Below are 23237 nucleotides of genomic sequence, written 5' to 3'. Positions count from 1 at the left end.
TTCAAGGTGTCCATTTTACTAGCAGGAGGCATACCTTACATTTATGTTACACATATTCTTGTGTAGGCATCAAATATCAAGTTAAAAAAAGGGAAATGGGAATGATTTCTGCCAAGTATCACACTATTTCTTGCTCACTTTGGAGAATAATGCTCAGAAAAAGCATCCAGTGAGAGACAGAATGTTCGAGAAAATCCTCCAGAGTGGAGCCAGCTTGGAAGGGTTTGTAGCCTCAGAGAAAGAGGTGAGCGATGAAGGAGGCTGAGACGCACAGAGGATTCCTCGCCTTTCCTCCGTGTCCACCTCCATCTCCAGGACGGTAAGGCGCTGAGGGCCGGTGCTTTACTTCTGCCAGCACGCTTGTTTGGGATGTGCATCCACCCGACACCCGAGAGCCCGCACGCTGCACAGGGAGAAGCCAGTGCAGGGAATGAGCTGCAGGGAAGTGAGGAGAGGAATGAAAGGGAGCCCCTGGCCGAGGGGGTCCCCAGGCCCGGATAAAGAGGCCCCTGAAAGACGCCTAAATAGCTTTTCCACAGGAGGCCTACGCGCCGCAGCTTTCGCCGCCGCCACGTCTCTAGGGGTCCCTGAAAAGTTCCAGCCTATTTTGCGAGTCCTCAACACCGACACCGATGGGCGGCGGCGAATAGCCTTTGCTGTCGCTGCCGATAAGGGTGTGGGCTGAAGACACGCTCCTGCGGTGTTGAGGAAAGCAGACACTGACCTCATCAAGGAGGAAGAACTCGCCGAGGATGAGGTGGAACGTGTGATCACCATTATGCAGGAGCCGCGCCAGGACAGGATCCCAGACTGGTTCTTGAACAGTCGTAAGGATGTAAAGATTGGAAGACATAGCCAGGTTCCAGAATGGTCTGGACAATAAGCTCCATGAAGACCTGGAGCGACTGAAGAAGATTCGGGCTCACAGAGGGGCTGAGCCACTTCTGGGGCCTTGGTGTCACAGGCCAGCACACCAAGACCACGGGCCGCCCTGGCCTCACCGTCTGTGTCCAAGAAGAACTAAGTCTGTAGGCCTTGTCTGTTAATAGTTTATATCCAAAAAAAAAAAAAAACACCGAAATACATACAAGGTGTTTTTACTACTCAAACATTTTGATTGGTTTGTTTTCACTACCAACTGAATCCTCCCTGGGACTGGAAGTAAATTGCTGATCAGAAAATTGTAAATCTTTCCCAGAATGAAAGAATACATTTCAATTGAAAACGGAGTACATAACTGCTACACAAAGTACTTAAATGTTTGCACCATCAATCTATTGTTAAAGATGAGATACATGATTCCTGCTCTTCCTCCATAGGTTAGAGGGTCCATATTTTTTATTTCCATGTGCAGACTGATTTAAAATTGCCTCCAATCCTATTATGGAAAGCTATTCTAAATGGTAGTATTAACACAGGGACAAGAATTGGATTCCCATAGTTCTGGGGTCAAGCCAGGTTTGCCTTCAACCTGGGCAACTACTAAACCTCCATCTGTTTTCTACAATAAATATTTTTCTTTATTTCCCAAAAGTATACTCAGAAGGTCACATAATGTACTCTGTTAGATGAAACATACTCTTGGAACATTAAGTAGCTTTTTAAAAAATTTTTATTTTAGATAGCATCTTGCTTTGTCTACCAGGCTGGAGTGCAATGGCACAATCATGGCTCACTGCAGCCTCAAACTCCTGGGCTCAAGGGATCCTCCCACCTCAGCCTTAGGAGTAGTTGGGATTACAGGTGCACATTACTGCCCCCCGCTAATTTTTTTTAAGAGATGGGGGTCTTGAGATGTTGCCCAGGCTGGTCTCGAACTCCTAGATTCAAGCAATCCTTCTGCCTCAGCCTCCCAAAGTGTGGGGATTAGAGGCATGAGCCACCACATCTGGCCATGAATAGGTCTAATATGCTATGATGAGTGAGCTGTATGTGAGGCAGAGAAACCAGTGTACAAAAAAAATAAATAAATTATGGTGAGCACTTTTACCTTTAAATTACCCAAAGAACACATTTCCTGTCTCCAAAACAGGACAATAACTGGCTAGCCCTGATCCATACACATGTTTTATTCCCTTCAGAAAATGCAGAAAGGCTGTTCCTATTCTACAGACCATATAGGGTGCCAGGCATGGAAGAAACATTTTAAGGTGCATCAATTTTTTTTTTCATTCTTTAAAAGTAAACTTTTTTTTTTATTTTTGAGACAGAGTTTCGCTCGTTACCCAGGCTGGAGTGCAATAGCACGATCTTGGCTCACCGCAACCTCCGCCTCCTGGGTTCAAGCAATTCTCCTGCCTCAGCCTCCTGAGTAGCTGGGACTACAGGCACACGCCACCATGCGCAGCTAATTTTTGTATTTTTAGTAGAGACGGGATTTCACCATGTTGACCAGGATGGTCTTGATTTCTTGACCTCGTGATCCACCTGCCTTGGCCTCCCAAAGTGCTGGGATTATAGGTGTGAGCCACCGCACCCGGCCAAAAATAAACTTTTTTTGGAATAGTTTTAGATTCATAGAAAAGTCGTGACAATAATGCAGAGTTCCCATATCATACCCTGCACTCAGTCTGCCCTATTATTAACATCTTCCATGAATATGGTACATACATTGCAATGATCAACATTGAATTATTACTAATTAAATTCCATACTTGATTCAGACTTCCTTTATTTTTCCAGAACGTCTTTTTTCTGTTCTGGGACCCTACCCAGGATACTACAGTACATTTACCAGTGATGTCTCCTTAGGCTCTGCGGGTCTGACACTTTCTTAGACTTTCCTTATTTTTGACAACCTTGACGGTCTTGAGGTACACTGGTTAGGTTATTTTGTAGAATGTTCCTTAATTGGAATTTGTCTGATGTTTTCTCATGGTTACACTGGAGGCTGAGAGCAGTGGCTCACACCCGTAATCCTAGCACTTTGGGAGGCTGAGTTGGGCGGATCACTTGAGGTCAGGAATTTGAGATCGGCCAGCCTGGCAAACATGGCGAAACCCAGTCTCTATGAAAAGTACAAAAGTTAGCTGGGGATGGTGGCATGTGCCTATAGTCCTAGCTACTTTGGAGGCTCAGGCAGGAGAATAGCTTGAACCTGGGAAGCAGAGGTTGCAGTTAACCGAGATTATGCCACTATACTCCAGCCTGGGTGACAGAGTGAGACTCCATCTCAGGAAAAAAACAAAAAACAAAAAACAAAAAACCTGGAGTCATGGGTTTTGGAGAAGACCACAGAGGAGAAGTGCTCTCATCACATCACATCACATCCAGGGGACTCACTATCAGCATAGCTTATCACTGATGACGCTAAAACCTTGAGCTCTAGCTGCGCCCGTGTTTGCAGGTTTTTCCACTGCAAAGTTAGACATTCCTCGGCCCATGCTATTTCCATACTGTGCTTTTTGGAAGGAAGTCACTATGCATAGCCCACACTTAGGAGTGGGGAGTTCATGGCCCATTTATGTGAGGGTGAAATAATTTATTAAATATTATATTAAATTTTTCTTCAGAGGAGATTTGCTTCTGTTCCACCATTTATTCATTGAATCATTTGCTTAAATCAGTGTGGCCTTAGGGATATTTACCTTATATTTAAGTTATTATCCAATTCCAATTCTACCTTTTTTTGGAAATAGGGTTTCACTGTGTTGCCCAGGCCGTGACCATAGCTCACCGCAACCTCAACCTGGGCTCAGGTGATCCTCCCACCTCAGCCTCCCGGCTAGCTGGGACTATAGGTGCATGCCGCCATGCCTAGCTAGTTTTTGTATTTTTCTGTAGAGATGAGGTTTCACCATGTTGCCTAGGATGGTTTCAAACTACTGAGCACAAGCCATCGACCTGCCTCGACCTCCCAAAGTGCTGGGATTACAGGTGTGAGTCCCTATGTCTGGCACAACTTTACTTATTTTGTTGTTCACATCCTTCCAGCTTTGGCCACTGAGAGTGCTTTCAACTGACTCCTGCGTCTCTTTGACATACTCCATCATTTGTGTGTGTGTGTGTGTGTGTGTGTGTGTGTGTTGAAGCACTTCCTTACTTGGTACATATGATTTTACCATGAGCTTTCACATTAAAATTAAGTAGATCTAGGGCCTGGGGAAGGCTAAGAACTCCTTTGAAGTCTGAGGAGCTGTTATTACTACTATTTTGACATAAGCTTATCCTTCCTAAATGATCATTTCTTTCTACATTTGTATAACAAAAACATCCCCTTTCCTTCAATCTACAGTAAAAGATTCCTCATTCTCCTTTTAGCTGGAACTTCCATCAGAAAGCGTGGAACTTGCACCTAACACCCAGGGACCCTCCGTTCAATAACTTCTTCAGCCTAAGACTTGAGTTATTGTAAACCTCACTTGCAAATGCGAGTTGCTAAGCTCCATGACAACAGGGAGACTGTCTTCTTATTGTATTTTTCGGAGTTTAGCTGCATTCATTTTCTCTTGCTGCTGTAACAAGTGACCATAATTTTAGTGGCTTAAAACAACGTACATTTATAATCTCACACTCTGGTAGGTCAGAAGTCTGACCTGGTCTAAGCAGGCTAAAATTAAGCTGTCTGCAGGGGTGCATTCTTACTGGAGACCTTAGGTGAGAATCATTTTCTTGCTCATTCATGTTGCCCACAGAATTCAATTCCTTATGGTTGCAGGACTGAGGTCTCCATTTCCTTGCAGGCTCTCAGCTGAAGGCTGTTGCCAGCTCCAGTTTCTGGCTTATTGAGGCTGCCCCCATGCCCTGGCTGGGGATCCCCTTTCTCCGTCTAATATGGTGGGTGTGATCCATTTCATGTTTTGAATCTCTTCTGCTGTTCTTACATTTCTCTGACCTCTGCTGGGAAAGATTCTCTGCTTTTAAGACCTCATGTGATTAAACTGGGCATATCTGGAGAATCCAAGATAATTCCCCTATTCGCAGGTTCCAGGAAATGGAACCTATCTTGCGGCAGGGGTCATGATTGGGTCAATTCTATCAGCATAGTGTCTACATATCACAGGCATTCAACAAATGACTAACGACTTTAATGAATGAAAGAGCTAAAGAACACTGTGAGCTGAGTACACATTAACTGGAGACGCACAATTCTGCCACTGTGCTGATATTTTGCTGATTAAAAAGTATCCTATCCATGAAAAACTAATTGTTTGCTGAGCAGAAAGCATGACAGTGTAGGATAATGAAAGCAGCTCAGGTTCCTCTTTGGTATTTCAGTGAAACAAGGTTCTTGCTCCTGGATACACATTAGAATCACCAAGGAACTTTTACAAAATATCTATGCCAAGGCCCCTCAGAGACCAATTAAGTCAGCACCTCTGCAGGCATTGCTAGCTGTTAAAAACTCCCCAGGTGATTTGGAAGTGCAGGTGGGATTGAGTCACTTATGGCTTAGAATTAGCCATACCTCAACCTGGGCAACATAATGAGACCCAATCTCTACAGTAATTTCTTTTAATTAGCCAGGTGTGGTGCATGGTATAGTCCCAGCTACGTAGGAGGCTGAGTCAGGAGGAACACTTGAGCTTGAGAGTTTGAGGCTGCAGTGAGCCATGATCACACCACTGTACTCCAGGCTGAGCAACAGAGACCCTGTCTCAAAATAATAAATAATAATAATAATAATAATAATGGCCATATCTCATAACTGAGGACTTGCAACTTTTCTCATTCTATTGCCTTTTGTTATGGACTGAATTGTGTCCACCCCAAATTCCTGTGTCAAAGTCCTAACCTGTCAGTACCTCAGAATGTGACTGTATTTGGAGACAGGGTCTTTAAGGAGGTTCTTAAATGAAAACAAGATCCTTAGCGTGGGCCCTAATCCAATCTGGCTGGTGTCCTTATAGGAAAAGGAGATCAGGACCCAGACACACGTGGAGGGGAAGACCATGTGGAGACACAGGCAGTAGGCCGTCATCTGCAAGCCAAGGAGAGAGGTCTCAGAAGAGACTAATCCTGCTATACCTTGATCTCAAATGTCCAGCCTTCAAAATTGGAAGAAAATAAACTGTTGTGAAAGCACTCAGTGGCTTGGTTATGGCTGCCCTAGCAGACTGACACAGATTTGAAGTACTGGGTGCCTTTGAGCTTCCTCAGTAAGTGCAAGTTTCTGGGTATGGGACTTGCTTTCTCACCTGATGCTTATCAGGCTGTTTGAGTATAGCTGTAGTTAATTAAAGCAGCCTTGCCCCTGGGTCTATGTCCCAGCTCCACCACTAATTAGCCATGTGATCTTGGCTAAGTTAACAAGCTTCAGAGTCTTCATCTGAAAAATGCCACTCGATGAGAGTGCTGAGACGGTGTGTGATGGAACTGAGCTGGGAAATCTACCGAGATCTTTCCACAGTCTGCCTGATTTTGATTTGGATAAAGGCTTACTATATATGTTTCGAATGAATGAACAGGGTTGCAGAGCAAACCATGCAAACTTTTTCTTCTGTCAGCTCAGGTGTATTTTAAAACTTAGTTTTATAATACCTTTGGTCTCCTCCAAGTTACAGTTCCTCCCTTTTTTTTTCATGTTCACTGAGTTTCTTGGGCCAGTTTGTGAATATCATGTTGCAAACAAAACCCAACAATTTCACACTCAATCCTTAAACAATAAATGAGTACAACTCTTTTCCAAAGCAATGTCAAATTATGGGTGAACTGAGGTCAGGAGTTTGAGGCCACCCTGGCCAACATGGTGAAACCCCATCTCTACTAAAAATACAAAAAAAATTTAGCCAGGTGTGGTGGTGGGCACCTGTAATCCCAGCTACTTGGGAGGCTAAGGCTGAGGCTGAGGCAGGAGAATTGCTTGAACCCAGGAGGTGCAGGTTGCAGTAAGCTGAGATCGCACCACTACACTCCAGCCTGGGTGACAGAGTAAGACTCTATCCTCCCCCCGCAAAAAAAATTATGGATGAAAAGTCTTTAAAATATTCATACTTTATTATTCAGAAGTTTCACTTCTGTTACTCACTTCTGAGGAAAAGGTGCTAAATACAGAAATGGCTTTATTCATAAGTAGATTATTTATAGCATTATATGTAACTGAAGAATCAGTGAAAGGCTAAATGTCCAGTAAGAGAGGATAAATAAAATATAGTACATGTCCATCATAGACTATGATGAAGCTATTAAAATTATGGAAAATGTTTATATAATGGCAGTTCCTTAAAAAGAAAATATAAAATATATAGGTTAAAAATGCATATGCTGGGCATGGTGGCTCACAACCGTAATCTCAGCACTTTGGGAGGCTGAGGCCAGCAGATCACTTGAGGTCAGGAGTTTGAGGCCTGTCCTGGCCAACATGGTGAAATCCCATCTCTACTAAATATAAAAATTAGCCAGGCATGGTGGTGCATGCCTGTAATCCCAGCTCCTTGGGAGGCTGAGGCAGGAGAATCGCTTGAATCTGTGAGGCAGAGGTTGCAGTAAGCTGAGATTGCGCCACTGCACTCCAGCCTGGGCAACAGAGCGAGACTCCTTCTCAAAAAATAAAAAGGCATAAAGGTAAGGCTGAAAGGCAATCCAACAAGGTACTAATAAAGTGGGGGTGCCTTCACAGTGGGCTGTGAGTCATCTCCCTCCTGACATTTGCTGCTCTGAGCTGATTTTTTCTATAATGAGCATACACTACATTTATCATGGGAGAAAAGAGAATTAATATAAATCAGCCAACAGTAAAGAACAGAGATAGGACCCAGGAGACACATTTTGCTTAGGGATTCAGCTATCCCATTACAATGCATGGGAATAATCAAACACCATTTAGCTAATGACATGGCAGTGGCATAACGACATCCCTCCCCAGAAGGTTTTCCTGATGTGGGTGTAAAGCACATCCTAAGGAAGCGACAGTGCTTACAGGGAGGCAAAGGACAGGGGCTGCCAAGTGCTGCTTCAGCAACTTCCCTCCTATCCCTTTTACAAAACATTCCCTTTAATTAATTTAACAGAAACCTGTCGATGAAAGTCAATATTTACATAAACGGGCAATTCTGATAAGGCACATATATTATTCTTATTCTTTGCAGCATGCTCTCCGTAGAGGTTCCTACCTCGGTAGTGAGCCAGAAATCTAGACATCAGCTGGTTGCCTCCCTCACCCTCATTGTCACATCCAGTACTTCAAGTCCTAGTGACAATGGACTCCAAGCCACCCTCCAGTCAGTCCATTCTCCTATGGCCAATGCCACCTCCATCTCTCCCTCAACAATTGCAATAACCTCCCAAGCCACAGACTGGAATGGGTGTATTTACCCAATGTCTGTATCTCCACTGTATCTAGGAAGTGACTAACTTGCTTTTGATTGTACAGGCTCCTAGGCTGAAGGGCCTTGCCTTGTCTCAGATAAGCCTTTGGACTTGGACTTTTGGGTTAATGCTGGAATGAGTTAAGACTTTCAGGGACTGTTTGAAGGGCATGATTGTGTTTTAAATGTGAGGACATGAGATTTGGGAGGGGCCAGAGGTGGAATGATGTGATTTGGCTTTGTATCCCCACCCAAATGTCATCTTGAATTTTAATCCCATAATCCCACAGATTGTGGGAGGGATCCATTGGGATGTAATTGAATCATGGTGGGGGGGGGAGTTTCCCCCATGCTTTTCTCATGATAGTGAGTTCTCACGAGATCTGATGGTTTTATAAGTGTCTAACATTGTCCCTGCTGGCACTCACTTCTCTGTCTTGCCGCCACGTGAAGAAGGATGTGTTTGCTTCCCCTTCTACCATGATTGTAAGTTTCCTGAGGCATCCCTAGTCATGCAGAACTGTGAGTCAATTACACCTCTTTCCTTTATAAATTACCCAATCTCAGGCAGTTCTCTATAGCAGCAAGAGAACGGACTAATACAGTAGATCTAACTCAAAGTAAACTCTTACGGGGTGACTTGGTCATCCTCACTGGAGTAGCGCACAGACACACACATCACACACCATAAAATACCATGCAGACATAAAAAGAATAAGATCATGTCTTTTGTGGGAACATAGATGGAGTGGGAGGCCTATCCTTAGTAAACTAATGCAGCAACAGAAAACCAAATACTGCATGTTCTCACTTTTAAGTGGGAGCTAAATGATGAGAACACATGGACACATAGAGGGGAACTACAGACACTGGGGCCTACTGGAAGGTGGATAGTGGTAGGAGGGAGAGGAGAAGAAAAAATAACTATGGGGTTACCAGTCTTAGTACCTGGGTGATGAAATAATTTGTACAAAAAACTCCTGTGACACAAGTTTACCTAAATAACAAACTTGCACATGTGCCCCTGAACTGAAAAGTTTTTTTTTAAGTTAAAAAATAAACAGAAGGCCAGGTGCAGTGGCCTACACCTGTAATCCCAGCACTTTGGAATGCCAAGGTGGGCAGATCACTTCAGGTCAGGAGTTTGAGACCAGCGTGGCCAACATGGTGAAACCTTGTCTCTACTAAAAATACAGATATCAGCTGGGCGTGGTGGTGGGCACCTGTAATCCCAGCTACTCGGGAGGTGAAGGCAGGAGAATTGCTTATACTCAGAAGGCAGAGCTTGCAGTGAGCTGAGATCATGCCACTGTACTCCAGCCTGGGCAACAGAGTGAGACTTGGTCTCAAAAAAAAAAAACAAAACAAACAAACAGAAATGACAGCCATTCTAGTAGATATGAACTGGTATATCTCTGTGGTTTTAATTTGCATTTTTCTAGTAACTAGTTCTGTTTATTTTATGATTATTTATTGATTTCCATATGCTGAACCAACCTTGCATCCCGGAAATGAAGCCTACTTGATCATGGTGGATTCATTTTTGAGATACTGCTGGATTCAGTTTACAGGTATTTTATTGAGGATTTTTGCATCAATGCTAATAAAAGATATTAACCTGAAGTTTTCTCTTTTTTTTTTTTTGTTGCATTTCTGCCGGGTTTTGGTAACAGAATGATGCTGGTCTCATAGAATGAGTTGGGGAGGAGTCCCTCCTCCTCTATTTTTTGGAATAGTTTCAGAAGTAATGTTACCAGCTCTTCTTTGTACATCTGGTAGGATTCAGCTGTGAATCCATCTGGTCCTGGGCTTTTTTTTTTTTTTTTCGGTTGGTAGGCTATTTATTACTGATTCAATTTTGGAGCTTGTTATTGGTCTGTACAAGGAATCAGTTTCTTCCTGGTTCAGTCTTGGGAGGCTGTATGTGTCCAGGAAATTATCCATCTCCTTTAGGTTTCCTAGTTTGTGTGCATACAGGTGTTCAAAGCAGTTTCTGACGATTATTTATTTCTGTGGGGTCAGTGGATGTTCTCTTTTCTTCTTTATTAGTCTAGCTAGTGGACTATCTATCTTAGTAACTTTTTCAAAAAACCAACATGGATTTGTTGATCTTTCAAATGGTTTTTCATGTCTTGATTTCCTTCGGTTCAGCTCTGATTTTAGTTATTTTTAAAAATGAAAATAACAAGTGTTGGCCGGGATGCAGGGAACCTGGAGCTCTTGTGCATTCCAGTGGGGACGTAAGATGTTGCAGTTGTTGTGGACAACAGCATGGCAGTTCCTCAAAAAGTTACACAGGATTATCATCTAACCCAGCAATTCTACTCTTAAATATCCAAAAACATTGAAAACAAGTAGTCAAACAAATACATGTATACAAATGTCCATAGCAGCACTATTCATAACAGCCAAAAGGTGGAAACCCACATGTCCGTAAACTATAAAGCACTGAATCAGGCTACAATGTGGATAAAGCTTGAAAACATTAAGCTAAGTGAAAGTGTAACCCAGAACCCCGGAATTTGGTGTATGCACTGTGAAAAAGCACCCACTTGTAACTGTTGCATCTTAAGTTCTTGATGTTTCAAAAAAGTTCCAGGAAGAAAGTCAGCCCTAGGAAACAAAAATGGGTTGGATCTAGAGATGCCTGAGTTGGTAATGAACTTTGCCCAACTCCCCTCATTACCATACTAAACTCTCCTCCCAGGGAGGAGCTGGCTTATTCACCGTTTCCTATACACATATGCAGAAGCATGATCAGTAACTGTGCCTTCACTACATTTACTTTTAGATACAATGACTCAGCTACCAGCCCCATGAAAGCCCTGTTTTCACCATTATCTGTGGAGGCACTGCTTTGGGAACTATTCTGGTGTTTTCCTTACTTGCTGCAAGTAATAAAGTCTCTTCGTTAAGTCCTCCTTGGTTATAGTCATTGAACTGTCACTAGTGAAGCAATCGAGCCCACCTGTTGTGTGGGTAAGAAAGGGAGCCAGACACAAAAGGTCACATATTGAAGGACTCCATTTAGTAAGAACTGTCTAGGATAGATAAATCCAGACAGAAAGAAAACAAGTTGGTGGTTGCCAGGGGCTGAAGGGAAGAGGAAATGAGGAGTAACCATTCACATGCGGTCTTGGTATATTTTCTCTAAGGAGGGGAATTACTGTATTTTGACAGGGTTAATTATGTGTGTGCATTTCACCTCAATTTAAAAAATAAGAGTAATATCTCCCAGTGGAAGAAAAGGTGAGCATCTTTGCTTACAACCCCTTTTAAGACTGGGGATTCCCTGAGCAGTTGTGACGCAGACCCGTGAGGTACACAGCTCACTTGGCCTGTTTGCTGTGCACGGCACATGGGAATTGTGGGGCAAGGGGAACTTTGGCAAACCTGAAGTTCATGCTGCCTGCTGTGTGGGTAATGAGCAGTCTAAAGCCACCGGAGCTTTCTTCCTTTCCCAAAGCCTCCACGGAGCTTTGGGAGCTGACCTAGCTGGGCGGGGCCTGCTGCTTAGACGCTGCTTGCTGCTTGACAGGCCTCGTTGTCCCCTGAAGTACGTGGGCCCACAAAGCACACAGAACTTCCTGCCTTAGCAACTGAAAATGGCTATAACTGTGCAATAGTTTATAACTAAACTGTGCAACAGAAAATCTCAACCACAGCCATGCTTGGTTTTGCCCCCATAATACCAAGAATATTTATGGGCAAATTGCCAAATACTTGGTGACTTAGTGACATCCATTCAGAGAGAAGACAGATTTAAAGGCAGGTTGCAGACATCTTCAGGAGCCTATTGCCTGGGAAGGGAGAAAAAGACTCCTTTGAGTGTTCTTATGTTTCGATCTGTGTGGCTATATGGCTATGATATTTGTGAAGAAGAATGCAAATGATAAATGTAAAAATTCATCCCACTGGACACTTCAGATTTATACCCTTGACCGTATATGGGTCACATCTCAATAAATTTTTTTTTTGGCAGGCAGGCATAGAACAATATGCTTGAAATCATTCCATTTAATGAGAACAAAGCAAGCAAACAAACAACAAAGAAACACAGAACCTTCTGGAGCAGTTTAAACGCTGTATAAGAGCAAGATGCTGCTCCCGAGAATGAGCAGTGTGATGGCCATGCACTGCCGCGGTGGCTCTTAGTCCTGGCTGATCGGGAGATCACCTGGAGAGCTTTTATTTTTATTTTATTTTATTTTAATTAATTAATTTATTTTTGGGGGAGGAAGGCAGGAAGGGAGGGAAGGAGGAAGGGAGAAAGGCAGGAAGGGAGGGAAGGAGGAAGGGAGGGAGGAAGGGATGAAGTGGGGAGGGAGGGAGGGAAGGGAAGGAAGGAAATCAAGCAATGAGAGAGACATTGCCAACCTGGATCTAGAGGTTTACAAGTTGATTTCTTTTTTTTTTTTATTGTTTATTTTTTCTTTTTTTTTTTGAGAGAAGGAAAGAAAAAAAATGAGTAAAGGAGAGGAAGAAAGAGGAAGAGAAAGAGGGAGGGTGAATGGAAATATTATTCTGAAAAAAAAATGGGTATTAATAATGGCCAATCAATGTTTCATTTAAACCTATGAGTAGGTGTGATGTGGTATTGACAAGAATGTATATTTTGTGTATTTGAAGTGGAGAGCTCTATAAATATTTATTGTTTACTTATTCCGGATCTGAGTTCGAGTCCTTGATATCCAGAACTTTTAATAAATACCAATGCTTGGGCACCACCCACAGAGATTCTTATTTAATTGGCCTGGGCATAACTTTATAGCTCCCCAGGTGGTTTTATCAGGGTGGACAAACTATGGCCCACAATCTAGATTGGCCCATTTCCTGTTTTGTTTTGTTTTTTTAAAATAACATGTTATTGGAACCCAGCCATGTATGTTCATTGATGTAAGCTCATGGCTGCTTTCTGGCTACAGTCAAAAAGTTGAGCAGTTGCAACAGAGACCACGTAGTCTGCAAAAGCCTAAAATATTTGCTGGCTGGCCCTTTACAGAAGGGGCCCCTGGGTCAAACATCTGAATTGACTGTGGAGTTTATAAAACACACAAATAAATGTTTAGCACCACCTGGAACCTTCTGATTCCAGCTCTCCAGAATGAGGCTTGGGTATGACTTGTCAATTTCACAGGAGATTCTTTTCTTGAGGATCCCCCAGTTCTGAAACAGGGCCCCTGGTGCTTTGTGGCGATGCAGTTCCCAGTGGAGCCTAGTGACCAGCAGCAGCGGGCGGGCTCTTCCAGAATCATCTGAGGAACGTTTAAAACTCAGATCCCCAGTAATTACCCTTCAGAGATTCACACTCAGTCATTCTGGGGTAGGGCCTATCTACTGCTGTTATAAACAAAGCAACCATCAAAACCCCAAAACCCCTTTCTGTGTTTGGAACCATTTACATCAGAAGCTGAAATGAGACCTGGTCCCAGTCCCAAAATTTTGCAGGTGCAATTCCTTCTGGATGCCAGAATCTGCATTGTATTGGTAGAAGTCAAGTGATTTGGATCTGACTTTGGATTTAAGCGCAAACGAGAGCTGGTTCTGCCCAGGCCACACTGGGAGGGCACTCCAAAGTCTCTGCTCTGCAAAAGCAGGGAGGTGAACCTGCACCTGCAGGCAGAAAGCAGGGCTACCTAGCAGAATGGAAAAGCCGCACTGCAAGGCTGCTACCTGGTGAGCACCAGTGATGCTCAACTAGCGATGAAATCCCTCGGGACAGCCATTGCCATCTGTTTTCAGGAGAGAAACGAACAATTTAGGTCTCACTTTCAAGGACGATGCACAGCAACACCCAGAGGACCAGGAGTGTGCACCTCCTGGTGGTGGAGACCCAAAGACACATGGAACAAAATCCCTGCCCAGAGGCTGTTATTAGCATACATGAAAAACCAGTGGGAACAATATACATGCGCAGGCATCTACCTTAGAACACAGGTGATCTCCATGTTCCTGAGAATGAGGAAGGTCTGGCTTTTCCAGGACTAGCAGAATTTCTAGTTAGGTTGACACCATTTTCTCAAACGTGGCTGCCCCTTAGAATCACCTGGGGAGTTTTTTAAACTCCCAAGGCCCAGGTCATGCCCCAGACCACTTAAATCAGAATGTCCACAGGCGGCAACCAGACTTCAGTAGTTGTTAAAGGTCTTCAGGTGATTCCAATGTGCAGCCAAGTTTGAGTGCCCTGGTCTACACCCAGGGAAGTCCAAGGGGTTCTGGGTGCAGGGAGAACAACAGGAAGCTGTCTGGAGCCTGAGGATACACACAAGTCCACAAAGGATGGTGAAGGGAAGGGTGGCGACAACTATGATGCTCTAGCTAGAAATTGGAAATAAATTGGCACAGCCAAGGGGATCCAGTGGGAAGTGAGCCAAGGTACTCAAGGAAGAGCTGCAGTGAAAATTTGTATCTGCTTTTTTCTTTGGTCTAGGGCATTTTGACTCCAGTATATTTTGGGGAATAATTTTAGACTTACAGAAAAGTTGCAGAGATAATACAGAAAGTCAGTCCCTCCCTTCCTCCCTCCCTCTCTCCCTCCCTTTTTCCCTTCTTCCCTTCTTCCCTTCCTCCCTTCCTCCCTTCCTTCCGAGATGGAGTCTCACTCTGTTGCCCAGGCTGGAGTGCAATGGTGTGATCTTGGCTCACTGCAATCTCTGCCACCTGGGTTTAAGCAATTCTCCTGCCTCAGCCTTCCAAGTAGCTGGGTTTACAGGCACGTGCCACCACATCTGGCTTATTTTTGTATTTTTAGTAGAGACATGGTTTCACCATGTTGTTCAGGCTGGCCTCAAATACCTGACCTCAGGTGATCAGCCCACCTCATCCTCCCAAAGTGCTGGGATTACAGGTGTGAGCCACCACACCTGGCCCCTCTTGGTTTCTTCTAATGTTAAGATCTTACATTACCACAGCACATGGGTCAAAACTCAGAACACCACCATTAGTACATTACCACCCAATGAACTCCAGACTTCATTTGGATTTCACCAATTTTTTCATCAGCATCTTTTTTCTGCTCCAGGATCCAGTCAAAGATGGTACATTGATTTAGTCATCAGATTTCATTTGTATCCCACCGTGTTCAAATACCCTATTTGATTCAGTTGGTGCTTTAAACTTAAAAACATTTTTGTTTTGTCTTTATGAATATGAGTATGTATTTTTGTCTAAATTTTACCACTGAAGAATTTTTATTGAGACAGTATTTTCCTCAGTGAATTCCATTACCAGCCACTTTAATTCTTTGAATATTTTTTCCATGCAAGTAAACCAGTATCATGTTTTTCCATTAAAAAAACAAACAAAAAAAACCAAAAACGTTTTCAACCAGGTGCAATAGCTCACACCTGTAGTCCTAGCACTGTGGGAGGCTGAGGAGCAAAGATTGCTTGAGCTTGGGAGTTCAAGACTAGCCTAGCCTACAAAAACTTCGCAGAGCATGGTGGCATACATCTGTGGTGCCAGCTACTCGGGAGGCTGGGGTGAAAGGACTGCTTGAGCCAGAAGGATGAAACTGCAACGGGCTATGAGAGCACGACTGCCCTCTACCTTGGACAGCAGAGCAAAAATAAAACAAATCTTTCCAACAGAATTTTTTTAAAAGTAAATTTTACCAAAAATATTTTGTTCATCAATTACTCTTTGTCTATATGAATGCTGTCCATCATGGTTTCTGACAATCTGAATTTCCTTTGATGATCACATTTCACCAAGATCAATTTTCCTGAATTAAATGCTGCATATCCGGATTTTGCCAAAATCGGATTCTTCTTTTTTTTTTTTTGAGACGGAGTTTTGCTCTTGTTACCCAGGCTGGAGTGCAATGGCGTGATCTCGGCTCACCGCAACCTCCGCCCCCTGGGTTCAGGCAATTCTCCTGCCTCAGCCTCCTGAGTAGCTGGGATTGCAGGCATGCGCCACCATGCCCAGCTAATTTTTTGTATCTTTAGTAGAGACGGGGTTTCAGCATGTTGACCAGGATGGTCTCGATATCTTGACTTCGTGATCCACCGGCCTCGGCCTCCCAAAGTGCTGGGATTACAGGCTTGAATCACCGCACCCGGCCTCTGATTCTTCTATTGATTAAAAAAATCAATTTTACCATGTTCATTTTTCCTTATGTGGCTTTTATTAGATTTTTCTAACACATTTAATTTTTTGCAGTTCAATTGTTGCACTTTTCAATTTTCCCAGTTTATTTTCTGTAGTGTCTCATTTGCAACAAATCACTTGCAATTTTAACTTTGTGTTTCCTTTTGCATTATTTCTGCCAATAATATTTGCAGTGACAACTACAAGATTGATGATTTGCATCGTTTTTAGTTGAGCCATGGAAGAACTGAATGGCTCTTCTCGGATACTCTAGAGATGCTCTACTGGCCGGGATGAATCGACTGCATTGCTCATCCAGTTCTGGATGTTTGTGTTCACACATGAACCAGCAGAGCAAGAATAGATGATGAGTCAAGTGAGTGAAATGAACTGTTTCATTAAAAAAAAAAAAACAACTTTTTAAAAGCTTCACTTGGTGGGTGGTGGTCCCTGCATGTCAGTAGCACTGCCTTTCCCCCAGAACACAGCGTAAATGACATCCCCAGAGATACGCAGGACAGTGCAGGAATGTTAGCCAAAGGGAAGAAGGGCCAAGGAGAACAAGTGGAGCAGGATGTCTGGCTGAATTCCAGGCAAAGACACAGGGACTAGACATGGCGCTGAGGCAGAGGCTTGGTCTAAGAGAAGACGTACTAGCTCCCACAATTGGGATCTAAGGTCAGGGTGAGGCCAGCGACAAGGCTAATTTTCTGCTGAACAACTAGCCTAGGATCCTTAGACTCCCCATGAGGAGTGGACTCTCTCTTGTTAGTTGCTACTCAATCCCCATTATCTTATTTTCTAGCTGTGGGGGATGCGTGGAAGGCGTGAGGCTAGAAAATTACCAGAGAAGTTGATTCACCTGAAGAAATAAGCCACCTTACGTATTTAGGTAAAAAACAGTCACAAGAGAATGTTGAGCTGTAATACTTTATGGTAAGCAACTGCCTGCACAGAGGGCAAGAGATTTTATTGTTGTGGCCAAGCCATCTGGGGCAGTGATGCCACGGGGAGGGACAAGAGGGACATTCTGCATCCAGAGATGGAAGGGCTCAGCCCCTTCTCCAGATGCCCCAGATAACCTTCTCCAATGAAATGCAGGTCAACATCTCTCTGCTTGGTCTCAGGACAAGAAAAGGAAACATTTCACTGTCTTCCCTGCCGTCCTCTCTCACTGCCAGACTAGAATCAATGAAATTCACAGAAAAAGGGCACAGCTGGGAAATAAGATAATAGGGACTGAGTAGCAACTAACAATTGCCCCCATTCTTTCCCTGAGCTAATCAACACATCTTCTAAAGCCAGTAAGGAGAGGTCCTCTTCTCTGTGTATATGTGAAATGTAACATACATTTGGGAAAAAGTGAATAAATGTATAAATGGCTTGAGCATCTTTGTAACCAATACTCAGTCAAGAAATAGAAAATTTCTAGAACCTTAGTGGGTGGCCAACTCTCCAACCTCTATCTGACGCCCAGGACAGTTTCTGACTTGCACAGAATCTTAGATGTGGATGGAGAATGAACTTTGTTTTGTAAAGATCCACAGGATCTAGAGATGTCTACACATTTCATAATAGTATCATAATTTTTTTTTTGAGACAGAGACTGGCTAATTTTTGTATTTTTAGTAGAGACAGGTTTCTACTAAAGGTCACAGGAGTAACTCGAATTCCTGATCTCAGGTGATCCACCCACCTCAGCCTCGAAAAGTGCTGGGATTATAAGTGTGAGCTACTGCACCTGACCAGGGATGTGCATTTTTGACAAGCACCCCAGGAGATTCAATAGTATGTGGCTCTCAAAGACACTGCACTTTAGCAACACATGCCCGGAATCCACAGACACTTAGCTCAGGAGGCACTATGTGACTTATGTCCTTCTTACTCAAAGTGTGGCCCCAGACCAGCAGCAGTGGCATCACCTGGAATGCAAAATCCTGGGTCCCACTCCAGAGCCAGCGGAGGTTGCAGTGAGCTGAGATCATGCCACTAGTGTCAGAAGAAGCAGACACCCAAGAATTCAGACCCAACCAGGACTTGGCCTCCTGCCACCAGCACTGCCAATTTAGTCTGCCTGGGTCTCTGCAGATCTCCTTGTCTCCAAAGAAAACCTCCTTCTGGCCGGGTGCAGTGGCTGTAATCCCAGCACTTTGGGAGGCCAAGGTGGGTGGATTGTGAGGTCAGGAGTTCAAGACCAGCCTGGCCAACATAGTGAAACCCTGTCTCCGCTAAACATACAAAAATATTAGCTGGATGTGATGGCAGATGCCTGTAATCTCAGCTACTCAGGAGGCTAAGGCAGGATAATCACTTGAACCTGGGCGGCAGAGGTTGCAGCGAGCTGAGAGCGTGCCATTGCACTCCAGCTGGGGTAACAATGCAAGACTCAATCTCAAATAAATAAATAAATATAAATAAAAGAAAGTAGCTGATCCCCAAGTTCAAGACAATGACACCTCACAAGGAAAGGGACTTCCTGAGACTCTTCCACCTTCCTTGCCCAACCTGGGTAGGATGGCATCTCCCTTGGGCTTAATCTGACTATCCCTGGGGGACACGTGGCCCAGGATAGAAACAGAATGTACATCACCCTTGTGAGACAATTCTGGCAGGATTCATCAAGGGATCACAAAGCCTTCAAAGACATAAAAAAGATACTATTACCAAGCAAATTCCAAGAGCCCCCAAAGACAGGAATGCATGTGTGGCAGGGACAAGGTGTCTTATTGCCATCTGGGTGCTGCTGTGCCAAGAAAGAAAACCATCTGTGTTTTCGGTGAAGTTTCCAGAAACTCATCAGAGTGGCCTATATGATCAGAGATTTCAGAGAGTCTCTGAAAATAATAAATGTGACTGTTTTAAGTGGGGAGAAAGGGTCTGGAGAGAAAGCTGAGAAACCACTCAGTTCCTGACACCCAGCAAGAATGCAGGGAGGAGCCCAAAGGCCTGCACAGGAGGAGGAGGCACTCAGGGCCATGCCAGGCTTTTATTCCAAAGTGTCCCTGAGGAAGAACAAGATGAGGAGGCTTGGCTGAGAAGAGAAAAATTCAGGTCAAAGGAAAATTGGGTGAAGGAGTGAGATGAGTGAGCCGTCAGAAAAGGGGAAAGATTGGGAGGGAAAAAGAGGCAAGAGAGGCTGACTCCTGCCCAGCAGGAATGTGAAGCAGCAAAGACGGGGTCTTCAGGAATCTAGAGACTGAGCTTACACGTCGGGGTATGGCCTGTGCTTCACTGAGCTGCTGAGAGTGGAAGAAAAGGCAAAGTCTTTAGAGGTAGGAGAGGCACTTAGAGATCTCTCTGGTCCACGAAGGAGAGAAAAAAGAACCTGTCTGGGCCTGGTGCAGTGAGTCATGCCTATAATCCCAACACTTTGGGAGGCTGAGGCGGGCAGATCATTTGAGGTCAGGGGTTCAAGACCAGCCTAGTCAACATAGTGAAACCCTGTCTCTACTACAAATACAAAAATTAGCCGACGTGATAGTGGGAGCCTATAATCCCAGCTACTTGGGAGGCTGAGGCAGGAGAATCGCTTGAACTTGGGAGGTGAAGGTTGTAGTGAGCCAAGATCACGCCATTGCACTCCAACCTGGGCAATAAGAGTGAAACTCTATCCCCCAAGGAAAAAAAACCTGTCTGTCTCTCTGGGGTGGACAGGATGCTCTAGTTTTCATGTGTGTTTCAACCTCCAAAAATACCTGCATCATTTTTCATGGGAAAAGGTCCTGGATAAAATAACTCAGATTGCCCTTAAAATCCCCCAGACAGCCTCTACGAGGCTGCAGAGAAAAGGGAACACTCTACACTGTTGGTGGGAATTTAAATTAGTTCGGCCACCATGGAAAGCAGTGTGGAGATTTCTCAAAGAACTTAGAGTTACCATTCCACCCAGCAATCCTATTTCTAGGTATACACCCAAAGGAAAACATCATTTTCCAAAGAGATACCTGCACTTACATGTTCCTCACCCTGTCAGTCATAACAACAAAGACATGGGATCAACCTAGGTGCTCATCGACAGTGGACTGGATAAAGAAAATGTGGCATCATACATATACCCCATGGAATACTACACAGCCTTAAAAAAGGACAAAATCATGTTGCTTGCAGCAATGCGAACGGAAGTATATACACTACACACAGGAAGGGAAAACCAAATACTACATGTTCTCACTTATAAGTGGGAGCTAAACATTGACCACCTACAGGCATAAACATGGGAATAACAGATACTGCAGACTACTATATCTGTTATTCCCATATTTATGTCTGTTATTAGAGCGGGAGGGAGGCATGGGTTGAAAACCTACCCACTGGGTATCATGCTTACTACCTGAGTACAATATACCCATGTAACATACCTGCACATGCACCTCCTGTATCTAAAATAAAAGTTGGGGGAAAAAATTCCCAGAATGTTAACAGAACTACAATTCCCCCAAATCTAATGTTTAACACCTTAGATGATAGGTTGGCAACTCAACTGGAAGACAGCAACCACACAGGGAGATAGAAAGTCAGTGTTGGCTGGGCGCAGTGGTTCATGCCTGTAATCCCAGCACTTTGGAAGGCCGAGGCAGGCAGATCACAACGTGGGGATATTGAGACCATCCTGGCTAACATGGTGAAACCCTGTCTCTACTAAAGATACAAAAAATTAGCCAAGTGTGGTGGCACATGCCTGTAGTCTCAGCTACCCAGGAGGCTGAGGCGGGAGAATCGCCTGAACCCAATCGCTTGAGTTTGCAGTGAGCCAAGATCATACCACTCCACTCCCACCCAGGCAACAGAACAAGACTCCATCTCAAAAAAAAAAAAAGAACGAAAGTCAGTGTTAACATCTAAGATAGCACAGCCACACTGATTGAGAAGCTCTGTGGAAAAGCACCACTTCCGAAAGGCTACGAGGAATAATGGGAGGAATTTCATACGGGGTCATGGGAGACACTCTACTGTCCATGTCATTGACTCCCAATAACCAGGAAGGGGACAGGAGAGAAGACAACATTCTGAGAGTGGCTGTGTAGGGTAGGGATGGAGATGACAGGTCCCGGAGTCCTATCATCCAGGATCGAATCTCGTCCCTGAGTCCTATCATACAGGATCGAATCCCGCCCCTGAGTCCTATCATCCAGGATCGAATCCCGCCCCTGAGTCCCGTCATCCAGGATCGAATCCTGCCCCTGAGTCCCGTCATCCAGGATCGAATCCCGCCCCTGAGTCCCGTCATCCAGGATCGAATCCCGCCCCTGAGTCCCGTCATCCAGGATCGAATCCCACCCCTGAGTCCTATCATCCAGGATCGAATCCCGCCCCTGAGTCCTGTCATCCAGGATCGAATCCCACCCCTGAGTCCTATCATCCAGGATCGAATCCCGCCCCTGAGTCGTATCATCCAGGATCGAATCCCGCCCGAGTCCTATCATCCAGGATCGAATCCCGCCCCTGAGTCGTATCATCCAGGATCGAATCCCGCCCGAGTCCTATCATCCAGGATCGAATCCCGCCCATGCCACCCGGCATCACGGCACAGGCAGGATTCTTACTTGATTCTTCTAAGCTTCAATTTTACATCAATTAATGAAGATGCTCTAGTTGATGAAGAGTTATGAGCTGAGTCTGCAGCCACTGAGCTTTCTGTATGCTGTCTGATGGTGTTACCAGCTCGATATCACAGCTGTACATTCCGCCCTGAAGGGAATTCCTGGAGCCCCTATAGATCTGGAGGAGTCCATTTCGATGGGGGGACCTCTTTTAAAAAATTTTTTATTTCTATAGATTTTCAGGGGAACAGGTAGTATTTGGTCACATGAGAAAGTTCTTCAGTGGTGACTTGTGAGGTGGTGTTTGTTTTTTTTTTTTTGGAGAAGGAGTCTTGCTCTCTCACCCAGGCTGGATGCAGTGGCACGATCTTGGCTCATTGCAACCTCCGCCTCCCAGGTTCAAATGGTTCTCCCGCCTCAGCCTCCTGAGTAGCTATGATTATAGGTGCACGCCACAATGCCTGGTTATTATTATTATTATTTTTTGTATTTTAGAAGAGATGGGATTTCACCATGTTGCCCAAGATGGTTTCAAACTCCTAGCTCAGGCAATCCATCTGCCTCAGCCTTGCAAAGTGCTGGGATTACAGGTTGAGCCACCACACCCAGCCAACTTGTGAGAGTGGTGTACCCATCGCCAAAGCAGTATACACTGAACCCAATTTGTAGTCTTGTATCCCTCTCCCATGTCCCACCCAGTGGGGGAATTTCTGAACGTGATGCCCCTGCCCCCTTGTCTAAGTATTGGTTTTGCCATACAAGGACAACACACTGGTCTGGGACAAGGTATAAGAGTGGAGACATACTGGGATTTCAGATCAAGATTTCAGAGAAGCAAATATGCTCATTTGGTGTCAGAAGCAATTTGAGAGACTGAACAGGGGCAAAAACGTATTTCGTGCCCACTGTGAGGCAGACATGGATCTGCAATTTGAGAGACTGAACAGGGGAAAAAACGTATTTTGTGCCCACTGTGAGACAGACAAACACCTGCCTGTCACCTGCTCCACTCCTCAGAACAACTCTGTGAGGTGTGATTATCACCCCATATCACAGATGGAGAAACTGAACAGGGGATTAAAGCACCTCGAATGACAGAATTCCATCATAGATTGCAGCCTCTTTAGTTTTAAAGAATGTGGAAGCATCTGCTTGACTCAAATATCTGGTGCTGGTCAGGCACAGTGGCGCCTGGGCAACATAGTGAAACTCTTGCCTCTACAAAAAAATAAAACAATTGGCCAGGCATGGTGGCACACACCTGTGGTCCCAGCTGCTCGAGAGGCTGAAGCAGGAGGATCACTGAGCCCAAGAGTTCGAGGCTGCAATAAGACGTCATCATGCCCCTGCACTCCAGCCC

The 23237-nt window shown here is 44.5% G+C and overlaps 1 protein-coding gene and 1 pseudogene across 1 annotated transcript in view; one reads left to right on the top strand and one right to left on the bottom strand.

The window, feature by feature from the left end:
* Positions 1 to 23237, bottom strand: part of KCNK13 (potassium two pore domain channel subfamily K member 13) — a 114805-nt gene that overhangs the window by 49587 nt on the left and 41981 nt on the right. The gene's annotated exons all lie outside the window — the stretch shown is intronic.
* Positions 182 to 1140, top strand: LOC118145054 (small ribosomal subunit protein uS13 pseudogene; annotated as a pseudogene).

This window comes from Callithrix jacchus, chromosome 8, assembly GCF_049354715.1.
Source record: "Callithrix jacchus isolate 240 chromosome 8, calJac240_pri, whole genome shotgun sequence".
Taxonomy (NCBI): domain Eukaryota; kingdom Metazoa; phylum Chordata; class Mammalia; order Primates; family Cebidae; genus Callithrix; species Callithrix jacchus.
The sequence above is the reverse complement of the archived record's forward strand: the minus strand, read 5'-3'. Positions and strand labels throughout refer to the sequence as shown.